This window comes from Eumetopias jubatus, unplaced genomic scaffold (genome assembly GCF_037043125.1).
Source record: "Eumetopias jubatus isolate StellerSeaLion01/CBP00866 unplaced genomic scaffold, mEumJub1_p1.0 scaffold_12, whole genome shotgun sequence".
Lineage (NCBI taxonomy): Eukaryota > Metazoa > Chordata > Mammalia > Carnivora > Otariidae > Eumetopias > Eumetopias jubatus.
The window spans coordinates 53,476,762-53,498,440 of NW_028274818.1; the positions used below are offsets into that span (position 1 = coordinate 53,476,762).

The 21,679-nt window shown below is 38.8% G+C and overlaps 1 pseudogene; it reads left to right on the forward strand.

Moving 5' to 3' along the window:
- Positions 1–1,170: 1,170 nt before the first annotated feature.
- Positions 1,171–2,509, forward strand: LOC114223978 (SWI/SNF-related matrix-associated actin-dependent regulator of chromatin subfamily E member 1 pseudogene; annotated as a pseudogene).
- Positions 2,510–21,679: the final 19,170 nt, after the last annotated feature.

Genomic DNA, 21,679 nt, shown 5'->3' on the forward strand with positions numbered 1-21,679 from the left:
AGTTGTTACTGACCTCTGTCATTTCTCTTTGGCATGGGACTAACACAATTATCTTTAGTTTTTCATTCCTCAGTATAATGTTGATGTTGATTGTTGGTTTGAAATTGATATTCTTTATCATGTTAAGGAAACATCTACTATAAATGTTTAAAGGGTTCTTTTAAAATCAAGAAATAGTGTTTGATGACAAATGTTGGTGAGGATGCAGAGAAAGGGGAACCCTCCTACACTCTTGGTGGGAATGCAAGCTGGTGCAACCACTCTGGAAAACAGTATGGAGGTTCCTCAAAATGTTGAAAATAGAGCTACCTTATGATCCAGCAAATGCGCTACTGGATATTTACCCCAAATATACAAAGGTAGTGATTCAAAGGATCACCTGCACCTCAGTGTTTATAACAGCGATGTCCACAATAGCCAAACTATGGAAAGAGCCCAAATGTCCATTGACAGATGAATGGATAAAGAAGATGTGGTGTATATATACAATGGAATATTATGCAGCCATCAAAATGAAATCTTGCCATTTGTAACAACATGGTTGGAACTAGAGAGTATCATGCTGAGCAAAATAAGTCATTCAGAGAAAGACAATTATCACATGATCTCACTGATATGTGGAATTTAAGAAACAAGGCAGAGGTTCATAGGGGAAGGGAGGAAAAAATGAAGTAAGACAAAACTAGAGAGGGAGACAAACCATAAGACTCTTAATCTTAGGAAACAAACTGAGGGTTGCTGGAGGGGAGGGGGCTGGGGGCTGGGATAACTGGGTGATGGACATTGGGGAGGGTATGTGTTGTAATGAGACATGTACTGCTGAAACAAATAATACATTATATGTTAATTAATTGAATTTAAATTAAAAAAAGAAAAAGTGATCTATTGAGAACTCTTATGGAAGGAACCTAAGTGTCCATCAATAGATGAATAAATAAAGAAGATGTGCTATATACATATTATTTACAATGAAATATTACTTAGCCATAAAAAAGAATGAGATTTTTGCCATTTGGGACAATATGGATGGACCTAGAGGGTATTATGTTAAGTGAAATAAGTCAGACAGAGAAAGACAAGTACCAATGAGTTCACTTATGTGTGGAATCTATAAAAAAGATGAATAAACAAACAATAAAAAAAACAGATCCACAGGCCCGCAGGGTCTCAGATTCATTCTTAAGGAACTGAGAACTTAATCTTCCAAAATGTCAAAAAGACCATCTTATGCCCCACCTCCCACCCCAGCTCCTGCAACACAAATGCCCAGCACACCAGGGTTTGTGGGATACAATCCATACAGTCATCTCGCCTACAACAACTACAGGCTGGGAGGGAACCCAGGCACCAACAGCCGGGTCACGGCATCCTCTGGTATTACGATTCCAAAACCCCCAAAGCCACCAGATAAGCCGCTGATGCCCTACATGAGGTACAGCAGAAAGGTCTGGGACCAAGTAAAAGCTTCCAACCCTGACCTAAAGTTGTGGGAGATTGGCAAGATTATTGGTGGCATGTGGCGAGATCTCACTGATGAAGAAAAACAAGAATATTTAAATGAATACGAAGCAGAAAAGATAGAGTACAATGAATCTATGAAGGCCTATCATAATTCCCCCGCATACCTTGCTTACATAAATGCAAAAAGTCGTGCAGAAGCTGCTTTAGAGGAAGAAAGTCGACAGAGACAGTCTCGCATGGAGAAAGGAGAACCGTACATGAGCATTCAGCCTGCTGAAGATCCAGACGATTATGATGATGGCTTTTCAATGAAGCATACAGCCACTGCCCGTTTCCAGAGAAACCACCGCCTCATCAGTGAAATCCTTAGTGAGAGTGTGGTGCCAGACGTCCGTTCAGTTGTCACAACAGCTAGAATGCAGGTCCTCAAACGACAGGTCCAGGCCTTAATGGTTCATCAGCGAAAACTAGAAGCTGAACTTCTTCAAATAGAGGAGCGACACCAGGAAAAGAAGAGGAAATTCCTGGAAAGCACAGATTCATTTAACAATGAACTTAAAAGTTTGTGCGGTTTGAAAGTAGAAGTGGATATGGAAAAAATTGCCGCTGAAATTGCACAGGCAGAGGAACATCCTCGAAAAAGGCAGGAGGAAAGAGAGAAAGAAGCCGCAGAGCAAGCTGAACGCAGTCAGAGCAGCATAGTTCCTGAGGAAGAGCAAGCTGCTAGTAAGAGCGAGGAGAAGAAGGACGAGAGCCTCCCGATGGAGACAGAGGAGACACACCTTGAAGAAGCGACGGAAAGCCAACAGAATGGTGAAGAAGGCACGTCTACTCCTGAGGACAAGGAGAGCGGGCAGGAGGGGGTGGACAGTATGGCTGAGGAGGGGACCAGTGACAGTAACACCGGCTCCGAGAGCAACAGTGCCACAGTGGAGGAGCCACCCACAGACCCCACACCGGAAGACGAGAAGAAAGAATAAATGTTGCCTTGTTTTATGTGTTCTAAATACTTTTTTAAATGAAAAAAAATGTTTTTTGAGTTTAAAAAACAAAACAAAACAAAACAAAACAAAAAACAGATCCACAAATACAGGGAACAAATGGATGGTTGCTGGAGGGTAGAGGATAAGAAGATGGGCAAAATGGGTAAAGAGGAGTGGGAGATACGGGCTTCCAGTTATGGAATGAAGAAGTCACAGAGATGAAAGGTACAGCATAGGGAATATAGTCAGTGGTATTATAATAGTGTTGTATGGAAACAGATCATAGCAACACTTGTGGTGAACATAGCATAAATAGAGTTGAATCACTATGTTGTACATCTGAAACTAATGTGACAGGTACCCCGTAATGTGAAAGTTGTGTGTCAGTTGTATCCCAGTTAAAAAAAAAATTGCAAAAAATGTTTGATTTTATCAAATTTTTTTACAACAACCAATTGAGATGCTTTTATTGTTTTTCTTATTTAATATAATGATATTATCAACCATGCTGTTATAAGATTTGAATGGGTATATGTACATAAAGGTCTTAGAAATGTGTCATGTAAGTGTTAGCTGTTATAACTGATGTGCTGTGTTACTGGGAGCGGAGGGTCCCCAACAATCAAAAACACTTTTTTTCCCCAACAATTGAAAATACTTTTTTTTAGGGACACAATATGTCCCCTTGGGATTATAATTTTTGTGTGTAATTCTTTCTTCTCTCCCAGAAAACACTGGTGATAAGAGATCTGCAAGTGTTTACAAATTGATTGGATGGATGTGGTCTTATCTCATCAGTCAGATTAGAGTGACCAATAGAATGTTATACTCAGAGAAGTGTGCAAACAAGAGGTGGATGTGTTTGGAGGCAATTCTCCATGGTGTTTTTACACATCTTCTGTCAACTTCTGTTCCAGATGTCTTTTCTAGGATTGTATAGCATACAGCCTCATTTCAAAACTAGAAATGGTGTGTTTCTTGGGGTCAGAGGGCAGATTTGCTTCCAGCCCAGGATAACAAAGATGATTTCTCTCTGTGGAGCAAAGTTTGAACAGAACTGCTTGCAGCCCCTTAAAAGACTAGAAGTTTACTAAACTTGGGGTTCCTCAGCTGGGACAGGGACCTGTATATGTAGCACCCACACAAGCCCTTTCCCTCCCCACATGGGACTTGGGGACAATGGGAGCCGATGTGAACATGAAGCTCATGCTGCCTGCAGTGCCATGAGTACAAACTGGCTAAACCACTTGGGTTATTGTTTTTATCCCCACAGATTTTGAAAGTGCAGCAAGTCAGTTCAGCATGTGCTCAAGCCCTTGACAAGAATTGGACAAATGACTCAAGAACAAAATGGTCAAAATATGTGAATAGGCAACTCACACAAGGGGAAATCTAAACAAGTAAAAACATATGGCAAGGTGATAAATCTTACTCAGAAATTCAAAATAAAGACACTTTTTATTGAAAATGTATCAAAAATGAGATACCTTTTTGTTTTACTTATCAAATTGACTCAATTAAATAATATGTGTAGTTAACTTTTGATGCTGGTAAAATGAGGAAAATAGGTACCTGTGCATTGCTGTTGGAAAGGTAAATTCTTACTGTATTAATTTTCTATTGCTGTATAACATTACCACACATTTGGTGGCTCAAAACAACACAAGTGTGTTAGCTCACAGTGTCAACAGGTCAGAAATCCAGGGATGGTGTGTCTGGATTCTGTGCTTAGAATCATACAGGGTTGATAGTAGGAAGGGAAAAATGAAGGGGGGGAAATCGGAGGGGAAGATGAACCATGAGAGACTATGGACTCTGAGAAACAAACTGAAGGTTTTAGAGGGGAGGGGGGTGGGGGGATGGGTTAGCCCGGTGATGGGTATTAAGGAGGGCATGTATAGAATGGAGCACTGGGTGTTATATGCAAATGATGAATCATGGAACACTACATCAAAAACTAATGATGTACTGTATGGTGACTAACATAACATAATAAAATAAAATAAAATAAAAGAATCATACAGGGTTGAAATAAAAACGTTTGCTAGGGCCACAGTTCTTATCTGGGGCTCCATCAAGCTCACTAGTTGTTGGCAGAATTTGTTTCCTTGCAGTTGTAGGACTGAGGCCCCTCCCATTTCCTTGCTAGCTGTCAACCACAAGGCTGACATAATCAGGGAATCTACAATATTCATAATACTGGGGATTATTGCAGGGTGTGTACATGGTGAGTAGGAGGAGGTCATCCTAGAATTCTGCCTACCGTAGTTACTGTAATTTGGGAAAGTAGTCTGGTAATATCTTCTGCAATTAAACATTCATATACATTTTAATTCTGCATGCCTACTTTTAGAACTCCATTTTATAGAAATAAGTACATCAACCTATAAGGATAAAAGTCCAAAGATATTTATTGCATTATTTGTAATGACCCCAAGTTGGAAACTCATTCTTCACCAAAGGAGATGGCTTGAATAAATTATGGTTTATCTATAACATTCTTAATGTGAATAACTTAGATCTTCATCTATTGATAGAGGATTAATAAAGATCTCTATTTTTTCCAATTGGTTAACTATTATCCCAATAACATTTATCAAATAATTATCCAGAATGACTAGAAATGCCACTTTTATGATATATTAAATTTACTTATTTATTCAAGAGAGACAGAGATAGTGAGCATGAGCAGGGGTAGGGGCAACAGGAGAGGGAGAAGCAGACTCCCTGCTGAGCAGGGAGCCTGACCTGGGGCTCCATCCAGGCACTCCTGGATCATGACCTGAGCCCAAAGCAGACGCTTAATCGACTGAGCCACCTGGGTGCCCCAGATATATTAAATTCTTATATGTATTTCTGAAAATTCCATTCTGCTCCATTAGTAACTCTGACAGATAGAAAATCCTACTAATTAAGTCAGTGTCTCACAACGTGGATGAGCAATTACTATTACATGTACAAATTAACAGATATTTTGTTTCCATAATTGGTTGGACCTACTGGTATGTGGAGCAGGAATCAGCCTTTGCCATATGTGCTGTACCTATTTGAGGGAAAAGTTCTCAATGACTTTTTCTTTTATTCATCACTGAAATCCCTTATTACAGAGATGTTTTCATTAGTTATGGGTGATCTCATAAACCATAATGTAGATGGGTAAAGGTGCATCAGAATATGTAATTCCAGGATACCTACTCCGTTTGTAACAAGAATAGGTATTGCACTGCTAATAAAGGAAATTAAGTCCAAGTTCTAGTCCACACCTTGTATTTTTTTGCAGAGAATAGTTGATCAATTTTATGCCTCATGATCTTAATTTATGTTAAAGGGAATGTTGAAAATTATGTATGCAATAGATAACAATCATTGACTGTGTACCTTTTCAGTGCTGTGTAAAGAAATGGATAGCATGTGAGTATAAAACTGTCCTATATCAGGAACACTAGATATCTGTATCTAAGACTAGATATTTAAAATAGCAGCTGAATTAAAAACACTTCTTAATGTCATGGTGGTAATAAGTAATATCAGTTTCTCTGATTCCATATAGTTTGAACTCCCACTAAATAGTTCCTGGATCCCCCAAATTTAAGAAATACTCACATAGTAGACAATAAATGGCAGTTCTTGTTACATTATTTTTTGAGTGCTCCCCAAATGTTTTGCACTGTAGTAGATACTAGGAATGCAAAAATAAATGTGACACTCACAGAGATTCAAGTCTAGAAAAGGGAGTAGGCACATAAACAGATCACATAAATGCCAAGGCATTGCTGTGCTGGGAGCATTCACAGGAACACAAAGAAAGGCATCCTGTTCCATTTAGATGGGGCTGAGAAAGCTTTCCTCTAGGAAAGATATTTGAACAGAATCTTAAAAGAAGAGTGATAATAGAAACTTATTGGTTGAGGGCTGATTCATGTACTCCATATACTTTAGAAGCCAGACAAGCAGGTGCCCATTCTGTTTTGAGATACTCAACCAAGACTCCCACCAGGTGGGAGGCCATAACGTTCTTCTACAAATTTGGGCTGTATTTTCCAGGTGAAATATGTATACCCTATGCACAGTAACTGGCCTTGTTTTCTTAAATTGTATTTTTGCAAAAGCTATTGCTGCTCTCTTCAATACTCTTTACTACATCATTCATTGAACTAATTCATACCTATCTTTCAAATTCTCAACCTGTGTCACTTCCATTTAAGAAGAATTTCCCACTATCCTAGGTTGAATTGGACATTATCTTTTCAAGGTCTACCTATTCCTGCATACTCTTTTTTTTATTAATTATTTTTGTGTGTGTGTATATTCCAGTATAGTTTTAGCTTTTGGAAACTAGAGTTTATGTCTTAGGATGACTTTATTATTATTCTATTTTATTAATCCAACAAACAATCATTAAGACCTACTGTATGCCAGGCACTACTGGCCACTAAGAATAAAAAAACATAGTAAGTAAGGTCACTGACCCGAAAAACCCACAGTGTAGCAGGAGAAACAAATATACAATATATTTTAGCAAGAGATATAAAGATTATGACAAAGTTTTGTAATAGCACAAGGTAAAAGCTGATTAGTATTTTGGGGTTCTTAGGAATTTTTAAGTAGGAGGTAACACTTGAACTGTTTCCTGTAGGATAATTAAGAGTTGCTGGAGGCAAAGCAGGCAAAGATGTTCCGTTGAAACAAACATGTTCAAAAGCATGAATAGCTATCTGGGCATTTGGAGAACTAAAGTTAGTTTAGTATATCAATGGAGAATGTGAGAGAAGAGGAACACCCATTGGGGATAAAGCTAGAAGAATTGGGAGGAGAAGCGGGTCCTGTATACCAGTTTAAGCGGTTTATATATTATCCCAAGGGTGGTGAGGAATTAAGGTTTAGAGGAGGGGAGTTTTATGATTAAATTTGTCATTTAGAAGGATGACTTTTGCAATAAGATGGAGTAGAGGAGGAGGTATTAGAGACAGAAAGGCCAATCAGGAGACTATTACCATAAAGTAAATTAAAATAATGGATGGTAATGAAAAAAACAAGCAAGAAAATTTAGTGGAAAAAAACCCTCATTCCCAATTGAAAAGTATTAAATACCTAGAAAACTATAAAAACAAATAATATTAAGGAGAAATGACTATGTGACAAAACACACCATATTTCTAATTAGAGGATCTCAATAGTAAAGATGTTAAATTTCCTCTAAATTACTTTATAAAATTGGTGATATCACAAAGCAAATCACAGCAGAATTTTTTGAGCTTGACAATATGAATCTACATTTGGAGGAATAAATAGTCAAAAATAGTCACTAAAGGTTTGAAAATAAGAAACATTGACCTGAACTACCACATATTAAAAATTAACATGAAAGTAAAATATAGGTACTGAAATACAGAACTAAACATAAAACTTAAAAACAGACCCAAACGTATATAAGAACATAGGATGCAATAAAAGTGGCAATTCAAACCAATGGAGATTGAGACAACGGGTTAATCTTTGGAGGGAAAATGGATTTTAATCTCTACTTCATTCCATTCATAAATAATTAGAAGATCCTAGAAGAACTAAAGATATAATTCTTCAATCCAAAAATATGAAACCATGGAAATACTAGAAGAAAATAATACAAAATATTTACATAATCTTGGAATGGTGAAGATATTTCTAAGCATAACACTAAATTCAGAACTCATAAAGGAAAATATTTAGTCATGGTATTCCACATAGCATTACTTCTGATCAAGGAACTTATTTCACATCAAATGAAGTGTGCTAATGGGCTCATGCTCATGGAATTCACTAGTTTTATCATGTTTCCCACCATCCTGAAGCAACTAGCTCAAAGGAATAGTAGAACGGCTTTGCAAAGAACCACTTACAGTGTTAGCCTGTGATAATAGAAACTTATTGGTTGAGGGCTGATTCATGTACTCCATATACTTTAGAAGCCAGACAAGCAGGTGCCCATTCTATTTTGAGATACTCAACCAAGACTCCCACCAGGTGAGAGGCCATAACATTTTTCTACAAATTTGCACCAGATGACGGTGCCTTGCCAGATTGGGGCAAGGTTCTCCAGAAGACTATATATGTTATGAATCAGTGTCCAATATGGTGCTGTTCCTCCCATAGCCAGGTTTCATGGTCTAGGAATCAATGGGCAGAAATGGGAGTAACACTACTCACTATCACCTCACAACAGATGTTATCAATGTTTTGTGCTTCAAAGCGTTCAGGAGAAATATGACTAGATTCAGCCCATCCCTGCACTGCTGCAGTTGCCCCAGGTCCACTTATGTCATGGACCTAGATGGTCGCTTTAAGTGAGTGCACCAGAAAACCTACCCATTGAGTCTGATCACCTTCCAATCCTGGAAGGTAGTTCTTCTGATGGGTATTGATATATTCTATTTTATTTTATTGTATTTATTAATTATTTTTAAAATTTTATTTATTTATTCATTTTCAGGGGACTGTATTTTTTATTGTTTTGTTATTTCTTTCGTTTGCTTTTTAAATTTTATTTTATTATATTATATTAGTCACCATACAGTACCTCATTAGTTTTTGATGTAGTGTTCCATGATTCATTGTTTGCTTATAACACCCAGTGCTCCATGCAATATATGCCCTCCTTAATACCCATCACTGGGCTAACCCATCCCCCTACCCCCTTCCCCTCTAAAACCCTCAGTTTGTTCCTCCTCTCCGATATCCCCCCCTTCATTTTTCCCTTCTCCTAATGTCCTCCATGCTATTCCTTATGTTCCACAAATAAGTGAAACCATATGATAATTGACTTTCTCTGCTTGACTTATTTCACTTAGCATAATCTCCTCTAGTCCCATCCATGTTGATGCGAAAGTTGGGTATTGGAATATAAGTAATATTCCATTGTATATATGGACCACATCTTCTTTATCCATTCGTCTGTTGAAGGGCGTCTCGGCTCTTTCCACAGTTTGGCTATTGTGGACATTGCTGCTATGAACACTGGGGTGCATATGGCCCTTCTTTTCACTACATCTGTTTCTTTGGGGTAAATATCCAGTAGTGTAATTGCTGGGTCATAGGGTAGCTCTATTTTTAATTTTCTGAGGAACTTCCACACTGTTTTCCAAAGTGGCTATACCAACTTGCATTCCCACCAACAGTGTAAGAGAGTTCCCCTTTCTCCACATCCTTGCAAATATTTGTTGTTTCTTGCCTTGTCAATTTTTACCATTCTAACTGGTGTAAGGTGGCGTCGCAATGTGGTTTTGATTTGAATTTCCTTGATGGCTGAGGATGAACATTTTTTCATGTGTCTGTAGCCATTTGTAGGTCTTCTTTTGAGGAGTGTCTGTTCTTGTCTTCTGCCCTTTTATTGACTTGATTATTTGTTTTTTGGGTGCTGAGTTTGAGAAGTTCTTTATAGATGTTGGATATCAGCCCCTTGTCTGTAGTGTCATTTGCAAAAATCTTCTCCCATTTCATGGGTTACCTGTTTGTTTTGTTGACTGTTTTCTTTGCTGTGCAGAAGCTTTTTATCTTGATTAAGTTCCAAAAGTTCATTTTCGCTTTTGTTTCCCTTGTTTTTGGGGACGTGTCTTGAAAGAAGTTGCTGTGGCTGATGTCAAAGAGGTTACTGCCTATGTTCTCCTCTAGGATTTTGACGGATTCCTGTCTCACATTGAGGTCTTTCATCCATTTTGAGTTTTTTTTTTTAAGATTTTATTTATTCATTTGACAGACAGATACACAGTGAGAGAGGGAACACAAGCAGGGGGAGTGGGAGAGGGAGAAACAGGCTTCCCACTGAGCAGGAAGCCTGATGCAAGGCTCGATCCCAGCACCCTGGGATCATGACCTGAGCTGAAGGCATAACAGTTGAGCCACCCAGGCGCCCCTCCATTTTGAGTTTATCTTTGTGTATGGTGTAAAAGAATGGTTGAGTTTCATTCTTTTGTATATAGCTGTCCAATTTTCCCAGCACCATTTATTGAAGAGACTGTTTTTTTTTTTTCCATTGGATATTTTTTCCTACTTTGTTGAAGATTATTTGACCATAGAGTTGAGGGTCCATATCTGGGCTCTCTATTCTGTTCCATTGGTCTATGTGTCTGTTTTTGTGCCAGTACCATGCTGTCTTGGTGATCACGGCTTTGTAATATAGCTTGAAATCAGGCAACGTGATGCCCCCAGCTTTGTTTTACTTTTTCAACATTTCCTTGGTGATTCGGGGTCTTTCTGATTCCATACAAATTTTAGGATTATTTGTTCCAGCATTTTGAAAAAAGCCATTTATTTTTAAAAAGATTTATTTATTTATTAGAGAGAGAGAGTGAGTGAGCAAGGGGAGGGGCAGAGAGAGAAGGAGAGAATCCTTCAGCAGACTCCAAGCTGATCTTGGAGCCTGATAACACAGGGCTCAATCCCAGGACCCTGAGATCATGACCTGAGCTGAAATCAGGAGTTGGCTGCTTAACTGACTGAGCCACCCAGGTGCCCTGACATATCCTACTTTAATGTACCCTCCAAATTACCACAGTATTTTTCACAGGAACTTTCCCCATATGAGTACCCCTTAATAGCTAACTTTACCATTGCCCTTCTGCCTGACCATATAGCCATGCCATCGGTCACTGCTCAAGAGGCAGTAAAATCCCAAACAAAGGGACAAACAGTGTGCCATTCAGCCCAGTACACTGATTTGTTTTTACCTTCTTTGATCAGAGTGGTGGCCTTTCAAACAAAATGTTTGTCATTTGCTCTGGAACTGCCACACATAAACCAAACAGTTATTTCTTGGTCAATTGATAGCTGTTTATAGGGTACTATCCAAGTGGTGATAGGGTCTGGCAGCTTTTAAACTGTTTTCAAAGATAACCTTAGGGGAAAGACGCTCCCTGCTCATAGGTACCTCCTTGCAATCCCCCAGCAGCATGTTGCTATATAAACGATTTCTGTTTTATTATGGAATTCTTCTGGGCACTGCTTTCTCCATTGGAACTGTTCTGTCTCCCAAAGAGAGAGGCAGAAATTGCAGGTGGCTATGAGGCAGATTCCCTGGGGGAAGGCCCTGCACATAGTTGGCAAGTTGGACTGATGCTAGTAGCCCAGAAGGCTACAAATGGGTCCAGACAGAAATAAACATTCTGGACTAGGCTTTGCCTACTTGATAGTACAAGTAAATGCTAAAAATATTATAATAGGACCAGAACAGAAAATGTTGCAACAATTTGGATCACTGAGTCACAGTTCTTCAGACTAAGGAACACATTTCGCAGTCCATATTGTCCAACCATGGGCAGAGAGATGTCTTCTTCAGATTAGCAGTTTAAAAGAGAATTGGGATGGGTATCTGGAACATTGGTTGTTTAAAACCAATGGGAGGAGATACAAACATGAAAGGCTGGCTTACATACCTTCATGAGTGTGTGCTCACATTCCATATGAAGGAGGCCAAGGGAGGGTTCCTACTACATAAATTCCTCTGCTTTCCCAGTGTATCTGGGGAAAAGGAGGTGGGGGAGGATTACGGTATGACAATGATTATATTTTTTCTTTCTTCCCCATATCATCCCAACTTTTCTTTTCCTTACTAATGCAGTGGTCCTCAGATGAGGGATACCACTGCAAGTATTGGAAACAGAGATAGTCTGTAAGCAGGAAACTATAACTGTATCTTTAAACCTTTGGGTCAGAATTCCCAAGGGCTTCATGGGGTGGACTCTGCCTTAACCACATCTGGCAAAACTGACATTGACAGTCAATGCAGCTGTACTTCCTAGTGGTAGAAACAGCCCATTCATTCCCTACTTATATAATCCTACCTTATATGGATGGGAGTAGACTGAGAGGGAGGCACTTGCTAAATGAGTGTATCTGGCAAGCTAGACCAGCTCAGTAGCTGAAACTAACATCCTTTACAAATGTCAAACATTTGGGGTATAAATGGAGAGGAGAGATAACAGCTAAGGGAAAATGAAAGAATGGATTACACAATAAGGGAATTCTAATGTATTACATTAACACTTGGAAAGAGGCTCAGAGCAAGGGATTATATTGTCCTTTAGCTCAATTATACCAGATGCCTAAAAGGGTGATGCCCTATATTTCTGAAACTACTTCTATTTTTTGAAAATGAGATGATCACATGGAAGCCAGCAAATCTAAGTCTTGCCCAGAGAGACATTTTGGTTATATTTTAGGATGATAAATAGAATAATTGCTAATTGTCACCAGCTAGACTTCAAGACCTGACCTTGAGTGCCCACCTGCTTGTACTCATTGAGCTCTGTCCCAGTTTTCCTTAAGCTCTTCTTTTCAGTTTATCTCTTAACTCAGGCAAATGGAAACTGACCCCCCCCCCGTGATAACAACCGTCTTGACCAGACCTCTCAGTGGCCCAGACCATCCAGACCAATTTGAGCTAAACCCCTGACTCATGCCTGTGCAGATGGAACAACTACCTTTACCTCATTATAATACTAAAATGAGCACAAGCCTCATTTACATAACATACAATGTGTATAGGCATGTTTTCTTAAGGCACAAGCACTGCCTTATACCAGCCTCTATATACAATGACAAAGCTTCCCTAAATATTCATCCTAACCATAAATGAAAGGAACCCACCCATCCTTGCTCGGGAAGTCCTGGCTTTGGAAATTATTCCCTGTGATCTCCTTATTGACTGCAAATAAAGTTTACTTTGTGTGACAACTCCATCTGTGACTCACCAAGGAAAGAATTCACTTTGGTTCTGTTATATAACTACTTAGTGGGACTCCAATAATATGCCAATATCTTTTTATCCTTATTTTTCAGGTTATATGTATCACACTTATGGTATAACACTGCATTATTGGTAAGATAATACTGATACTGGTCAAAAGTACTGTGACGTTGAGTCAAAAGCCTCCTATACCTACCACACACTGGCTACTCCAAATGTTAAGCATGTAAAAGAACCATAGCCAAAGGCCAGGTGGTGGCCTGTATAATAAAGAATTGGGCTGACCTTTGTCTCTGGTTCCTGGGACATAGCCTCAAAATGCTTGGAATTTCCTGAGTGATAGGAAAGTGTTTTTGCTATTTATGGTTAGCCCTGATAGTTTAACAGGCTGACTCAGGGTGGGCCCCTGATAGTTTTTGTTAATGAGATGACTCAGGATGGGAGGCGGCTATGCCTGAAAGACCAACCATGTGATTAGAGGGTTGGGGCTTTGAGCCACAGTGATAGATCTCTAGAGAGGGAGGGTGGGGCTAGATTTTGACAATGATGCCTGTGTAATGAAATCCCCATAAAATTTTGGACACCAGAGCTTGAGTGTGCTTCCCTAGTTGGCACTGTTCTGTTATTGAGTATTCTATTGATGTGTGAGGAGGGTAATGCTTCTTGACTCCACAAGAAGAGCACAATGGAAGATTTGAGTTTGGAACCCTCCCAGACCCCACCTTATGATTTGTATCCTTTTGCTAAAATAATACTTTAATAAAAAATATAGTGGTTTACTGAGTTCTTTGAATTGTTCTAGTGATTTATAGGACCTGAGTGGATAATGGGAACCCTCAAATTTATAGATAGTTGGTTAGAAGAAGTGAGGGTGACCTGGGGACCTCTGCACTTACAGCTGCTGTCTGAAATGAGGGCAGTCTTGTGAGTGACCATGCCCTTCACCTGTGAAGTTTGGTCCAACTCTAGGTAGTTGATGTTAGACGTCATTGCAATGCCCCTTCCCCTGTCCCCAAATTAATTCTGGTTGAGAATATTAATAAAGTATTATCTAAAGATATTCTTCTCAGTGTAGACGCTGTATGCCTAAAACCACAATTTTGCTGAAAATGGAAGTCAATTATGAGGGACTAGATTAACATCAGAATCTCTACCATGCAGTATTTGGAGTTTTGTGAATTTACTTATGCTGAAGTTAAAATGGGGTCATTAGTGCAGAGCTACAATTAGACTGGATTAATACCTTTGGGAGATAGAGAAGAGGTTCTTTCTGAGGTGTCTGAAGGGTTAGACAGTGCCTTCTCCAGGGGAAAGGAAGATCTGGGCTCATCTAATCACATCAGTCACATGCGCAATGAGTTCAAAAGTGGAGAAGTGATCTAACGAACAGCCTCCAAGCAGATGATTTTAATCTTTTTGCGTCATCCACCAAAAAGCTTCAATGTTACCTGATATTATATTTGAAATCTGTATTTGAAATGTATCAGAATTCTTCTTTGAAGGGCTATGAACTCAAGAGTAAGGGATGTGTTTAAACACTTGAGTGTTCTTTACAGGTTAAGTATGTGGCTGAAAATGGAGTGGGAGGAATGGCTTGGCTACCCATTTCAAAGGGTCTTCCCTGATAGAAGAGAAAAGTACTTGTTTTTTGTTGTTGTTGTAAGTCATGCTTCCAAGGTAGAATGACAGGGTAATGCAGTAAGAGATAGAAGCTTCATCCTATCTTCATTCTATCCAAGTTTACTCTTGTTTCCAAGGTCAGGATTTAAAACAGTTTATGAAAGTTTCTCAATTTGACCGTTTCTCTTCTATGGTTGCTATGGACAGAACTGTGTTCCCCTGAAATTCATATGTTGAAGCTCTAACTCCCAATGTGGTGGTATTTCAAGATGGCGCCTTCAGGAGACAATTAAATTTAGATGAAATCATGAGTGTGGGGCCCTTATGATGGGATTAGTGCCCTTATAGGAAGAGGAAGAGACATGTAGTGTTCTCTCTCTCTGCCATGTGAGGACACAGGGAGAAGGCTGCTGTTTGCAAGCCAGGAAGAAGGCTCTTACTATGAACAATATTGGCCAACATCTCGATCATGAATTCCCCAGCCTCTGGAACTGTGAGAATAAATTTCTGTTGTTTAAGCCACTCAGTCTATGGTATTTTGTCATAGCAACCCAAGCAAACTAAGACAATGGTTTATAGCAATTTTGCTCAGCATCTGGTAAATCTTTTATCAAATATTATGATAGTATTTTTCTGTCTGTGTACTTCTTTCAGTCTTCATAGATATGCTGATAGACAATCATGGCAAAGTCAGGCACTGTTGTTTTTCTATTATTTAAACTGAGAAGTTCAGCTTGATATTTTTGACTTAACTTCCCTTATCTTTTTCAAGCCTGAGTTGCAACAACTATCTGATCTTTCCAATTTCTTCTTTTTTGAAAAAAAATAATACCCAAATAAGAATAGTGATGTTATTAAAATGATATTTTGTTAAGACACTATCTGAACCCTACCTACACCAACCCTCCCCCTTCATTGTGAGGATGAGGATGGGGGAGCAGATAAAAGCTGACAGATGAGGAAACAAGAAAAGGCAAAGAAATATTAAGTTAGGTGCTCAGCCTAGTGCAGAACTCCAAGAGGTTTCAATGGACCCCATGAAGGACTCCTTTTTGCCTGTTTAGCCAACAGTAGAAATTATTTCTGTCTCCCCCAGAAAAACCCAAGTGCAGACCAACTCTCTTTCCCCCTCACTTTCCAAAGAAGAGAATCCACAGCCACATTATAACAGTATTAACTTGGCAATATGGTGCCGTCTTATATCAAGTAACCAGTAAAATCCTAAACTTAAACCCAAGCAATTCTCCCTGGGGTGGCGGAAGAAGGGAGGTGGGGAGAAGGAGCCTTGAGCTCCCCCTAGAGGTTAGCAGTAACATTCCCATAAAGTAGGATTTATAAAGGGACGTTTGTTTTCTATATAACTAAATTTTCCCTCATCAATCATACTGCCAAAGTCTGTTCAAGAATTTGAGCATTAAAGTAATCAACAAACTGAAAAGAAAGCATATATATATAGCACATGGGCTAAGAAAAGCACGAAGACACTCTTATTTTATGTCCCTTTTTAAAATCCTTGTTACAAACATCCTGGTGTGGGCGTGAGTATTGAGGTTCAACCCATCATAATTAGCAACATCAGTCAGACACGACCGCATGAGTTGCTTGAAAAGGAGAAACGCTAGTCTTAACTCCTTCCCAACCTCTCCTCAAACCAATTAGTCAGAATTTCTGGAGTTGGGACCTAGCATTAGTAGTTAAAAAAATTTCTCAAGTAATTCTAATGTGCAGTCAAGTTTGAGAACTAGTGTACTAGGACAAAGATGTGCTCATCAAACCTGGGTTTTTCTTTCTGAGCCCCATGTTTTTTCTTCTTTTATATTTTATGTTTCCATTTTCCATGATTCCATTTTGTTGCTAGCAATTCCTCTTTTGATCTCCTTTATATTTTAATTTTATCGATCTTATTTTCTTCTTGAACACTTCCTTTCAACCTCTGTTCAAAAGATGCTTCTAAATTGCATTTAATAAACCCAAGACATTCTAGGTTTGCCCCATCATTCTTGATCTGGTAATTAGTATTCTTCTGGGACCCTGGATCTTGTTTATGAGAAATAAGGTAGAAATCCATATCCAGGCACATGGCCTCATGTAAAGAATTTGAATATTAATGATTTTCCTGCACTCATCATACTTTTAGAGTTGCCTTTGCATTACATTCATTTTTTAAAATTCCTCCACCTAGAACTTAATTCTTTTTTTAAATATATTTTTAAAGATTTTATTTATCTGAGAGAGAGAGAGAGCCAGAGAGAGAAGAAGCAGGGGGAGGGGCAGAGGGAGAGGGAGAAGCAGACTCCTCACTGAGCAGGGAGCCCAATGTGGGGCTTGATCCTGGGACTCTGGGATCATGACCTGAGCCAAACACAGACGCCCAACTGACTGAGCCACCCAGGTGCCCTAGAACTTGATTCATTAATAGAACATCGAAGAGATTAAGGTCTCATGAAGAAAGTCATCCAAACATAACCCTAAACTCAGTACTAGACCTAAAACCTCCAAGTCCTCAGTTTTGTAACTGTCATTCTGGAATGCCTTTCAAAACAGCTGGGAAGATAGGACTGATGACTACATACTGATTTGTTGGCTATTGCATCCACCTTCTCCTACAACTAATGTTTAGCCATGACTAAAAAGACTAAGTAATTTGGAAGCTTTCAAGGAAACTCATCTTACTTCAGTTTATGTGCTTGATTCAGCTGAAGCAGGAAAACTCCATAATGCCAAAAGAGCTTGTCTAGTTGTCTTCCTAGTTGCCCTAGGTCTAGGGCAAAACCGAAGCTGATTTATTTTGGCTTCATAACCTTCATAACATTTACCTATAGGTCAGCTCTCACCAGACAAGAATCAGATGGGAAGCAACTGCAAGGTCCTGATGTTTTTGCTTCAATTTATGTTTGTGCTAGTAAGGCCAAATTGCAGGGCCCATGTTCTCCTCATTACTCCTCCTCTCCAAGGCTCAACTTTAATTTTCTGAATACTCATACTCCTAACTATCCTATGAGAACCCTTTGCCAGCATGGTGAAGGGCAGTCACTGGTCTGCTATGGATCCCTGTTCTTCTGGCTTCTGCTGACCCTCTTTGGCATATGCCCTTCTTATTCCATTCTTTCTGAGTGAATTTATTTGCTTATGTTTCAGGATCCTTGCTCTTGACCTCTTTCTTGGACAAGTGGAGATTTTTGAGCTAAGCTTTTGTGTTTGGAATGGATGTGACTGGTATATAGGTGCAGGACTTCAATTAAAAAAAAAGTTCTGATAGCTGAGTACTGAGGAAGATCTGGCCGTGAGAGGAGATAAGAAATATCAGGTCCAAATGAGGAGGGAAACAGAAAGACATTAAATTGAAGGGCTGGTAAAACAACAGCAACAGCAACAACAACAAACAAACAAACAAAAACAAAAACAAAAAACCTGGCAAAACAGAATGAGTGGGTATAAGAGAAAAAACTTGGACATATTTCCAAATGCAAGGAAGTGCAGGGGATGGGAGTCTTAAAGTTGCCCATGGTTAAGGCATGGAAGAAAGGCTTGAATGATTCCTAGGAATTTCTGAAACTTATCCTACTGGAAGTGAGCTGGTAATCATTTCATCTGCAACTTCTAAAATACATTTTAAGTAGAACTTCTATCAAAAATTTCAGTGAAGGTTTGCTACGACCAAAGTGTTCTATGAAGTGCTTGCTGCAGTTCCTTGATAAACTGGGGATATCTCTCTTGGTCTTGCTCTGATCAGGGCTCCTTCTGGGCCTGAGTTGTTGCTTTCTCTCAGTGTTCATTGCTGGTCTGCTCACAGTGATGAAGCACACAACCTACCCTGGTGGGAAGAGATGCTTCCTGATTGAAGTCCAGGTCATCTTGCAATACACAGAAATATAGAAGTTGAGATACTTCCTGTGCAAGACAAATAATCGTTCTTTCGACCTAGACTCAGGGCACAGGTACAGTATGTATTTAACCATTTAGTGCTAAGTATCATATAGATAATTATCTATATATATCCCAAAGGAGGAGAAAAATGGAAAGTCCCATGCTGGAAGGGCTCCTTAAGTAATTACCTATATTTAATTTCAATGAATGATTTTGTATTTTGATGATTTCAACAATCTGAGCTTCAAATCAGTTAGGTATTGAGTCCCTTCTACATGACAAGCAGTTTTGTGGAAAATGGGGATTCAATAATGAACAATATCTGTCTCTACCCTCAAGAAATTCATAGGTGAACTCAATTTATTCCCACTTTGTTCTAGAACAAACTTCCTGTTCAGATCTCTTTGTTGGGCAATTAGCCATAAATGGAAATTCAGATGTCTCTATGGAATCTGCAGTTAACTTACGTGGTGGGAAGTGTGCCAAGTGAATGTAGAATTCTGGGAGCAAATCTGATTAGATTTGTATGAAGATTGTATGAAAATATATCAAGAGATCCATAATTAAGCTGTTAGAATCTTAGGCCAGCATTCCTCCAACATGCTTATTAATAACTGGGTTTATCAACCTTTAATATAGGATTTCAGGAGCTTTTTATTTCTTCTCTATCTTCCTTCATCCATCCCTGCCTCTATCCTTTTGTGTTTTTCTTTCCTATCATCAGAGCTAAGGACTGGATTTATCACAAAAGTGGCCGAATCTGTACTTTGGCAGAGATGCCTCTATAAACATCAAAACTTTGACCTTGTTAACCAAATGAAGCCTGCTTAAAATTTAAGATTCACACAATAATAGGGCATTTATCTTATTCTCTGGTTGTAATTCTCCACCTTCTAGAAAGGACTTCAATAAACGAAAAGTTCCTATGCTTTTTTTTTTCATGGTCTGTAGCATTCCTAGATTTTATTGTTATCTTTTTTAAAAATTTTATTATGTTAATCACCATACATTCCATCTTTAGTTTTTGATGTAGTGTTCTATGATTCATCGTTTGCATATAACACCCAGTGCTCCATTCAATACGTGCCCTCTTTAATACCCATCACCAGGCTAACCCATCCCCTCACCCCCCTCCCCTCTAGAACCCTCAGTTTGTTTCTCAGAGTCCATAGTCTCTCATGGTTCATCTCCGCCTCCGATTTCCCCCTTCTTTTTTCCCTTCCTACTATCTTCTTCTTTTTAACATATAATATATGATTTGTTTCAGAGGTACAGGTCTGTGATTCAACAGTCTTACACAATTCACAGTGCTCACCATAGCACATACCCTCCCCAGTGTCTATCACCCAGCCACCCCATGCCTCCCACCCCCCACCACTCCAGCAACCCTCAGTTTGTTTCCTGAGATTAAGAATTCCTCATGTCAGTGAGATCATATGATACATGTCTTTCTCTGATTGACTTATTTTGCTCAGCATAATACCCTCCAGTTTCATCCATGTCATTGCAAATAGCAAGACTTCATTCCTTTTGATGGCTGCATAATATTCCATTGTGTATATATACCACATCTTCTTTATCCATTCATCTATCGATGGACATCTTGGCCCTTTTCAGGGAAAGGAGTTTGCCAGATGGGGTAGGCTGAAGTCCTTCTAATGTAAATTGAATAAGACAGGGGCCTTATCCCTAATCATTGACTCCTCCAAAGTAGTGTTACTGAAATAACAATAAAAATAATAAAAAATAACCAAAAGAGCTAACATTAATTGACAATCTCTTAGGTCACAGGCACTCTGCTATGTATTTTATATGTGTTTTCTCTTTTAATCATCAGAATAACTCTATGGGATAGACACTATTATTATCTTTGTTGTAACATAAGGGCAATAAAGCTTAGAGAGACTAAGTAATTAGTGCCACGTCACACAGCTGCAAGGGCTGGAACTGTGATTCAAGCCCAGGTCTTTATCATCAGCTTTCCATTTGGACCATGTTGAGGAACCACCTGGGTCAGGTTTTCCCACATGTGTAATAGCCATTCATTCTACAATTAGGTATTGAGTCCCTTCTACATGACAAGCAGTTTTGTGGAAAATGGGGATTCAATAATGAACAATATCTGTCTCTACTCTCAAGAAATTCATAGGTGAACTCAATTTATTCCCACTTTGTTCTAGAACAAACTTCCTGTTCAGATCTCTTTTTGGTCAATTAGCCATGAATGGAAACTCAGATGTCTCTATGGAATCTGCAGTTAGCTTACATGGTGGGAAGTGTGGCAGGTGAATGCAGAATTCTGGGAGCAAATCTGCTTGTATTTTGACTTATACATCTACTTAGTATTTGCCATTTTAAACACCCAGTGGCTCTATAAATATGGACCCACTTTGTGCCTTCCCCCTCAATGGTTTCCAAAACTGATCTTGTTAAAATAGAATGCTTAACAGCCCTCACCCCTTCACCCCAGAGTTTCTGATTCAATGAGTCTTACGGGGGGGACCTCAGAATTTGCATTTCTGAAAAGTTATCTGGTGATATGGATGGTGCTGGTGTAGGGATCACACTCTGAAAATCCTTGCTGGATCACCTATGCATAATTTTAGTCTTCTTAGTATGCTATGAAATAATTCTGTCTGGTTATATCACTAATGAGTTTAGTCTCTCAAAAGACATTTGATCTTAAAAACCTCAGATCTCAACCTACTTTTCTCTCTTCCATTCTTCAAAAATATTTGTTGAGGTCTTTGTTGAGAAACTGGAGATACCGAAGTGAATGATCTTATGGCTACAAGTTTTGTATATATAAGACAAAAATTTCTACCTCTTAACCTCTATCTCCATATTAACTTTCAGTGTAATCCATTAAAACTTTAAAATGAGGATATTCTCTCTAATGTTGAATGTTTTTTCTTCAAGATCATCAGCTAAATAAAAATTAAACTTCAAAATCATTTAAGTTTTATTAATGTGCTAAATTGGACAAAATTAGTTAAATCCTTTAAAGGTTTTTATAAGACAAAGAAAT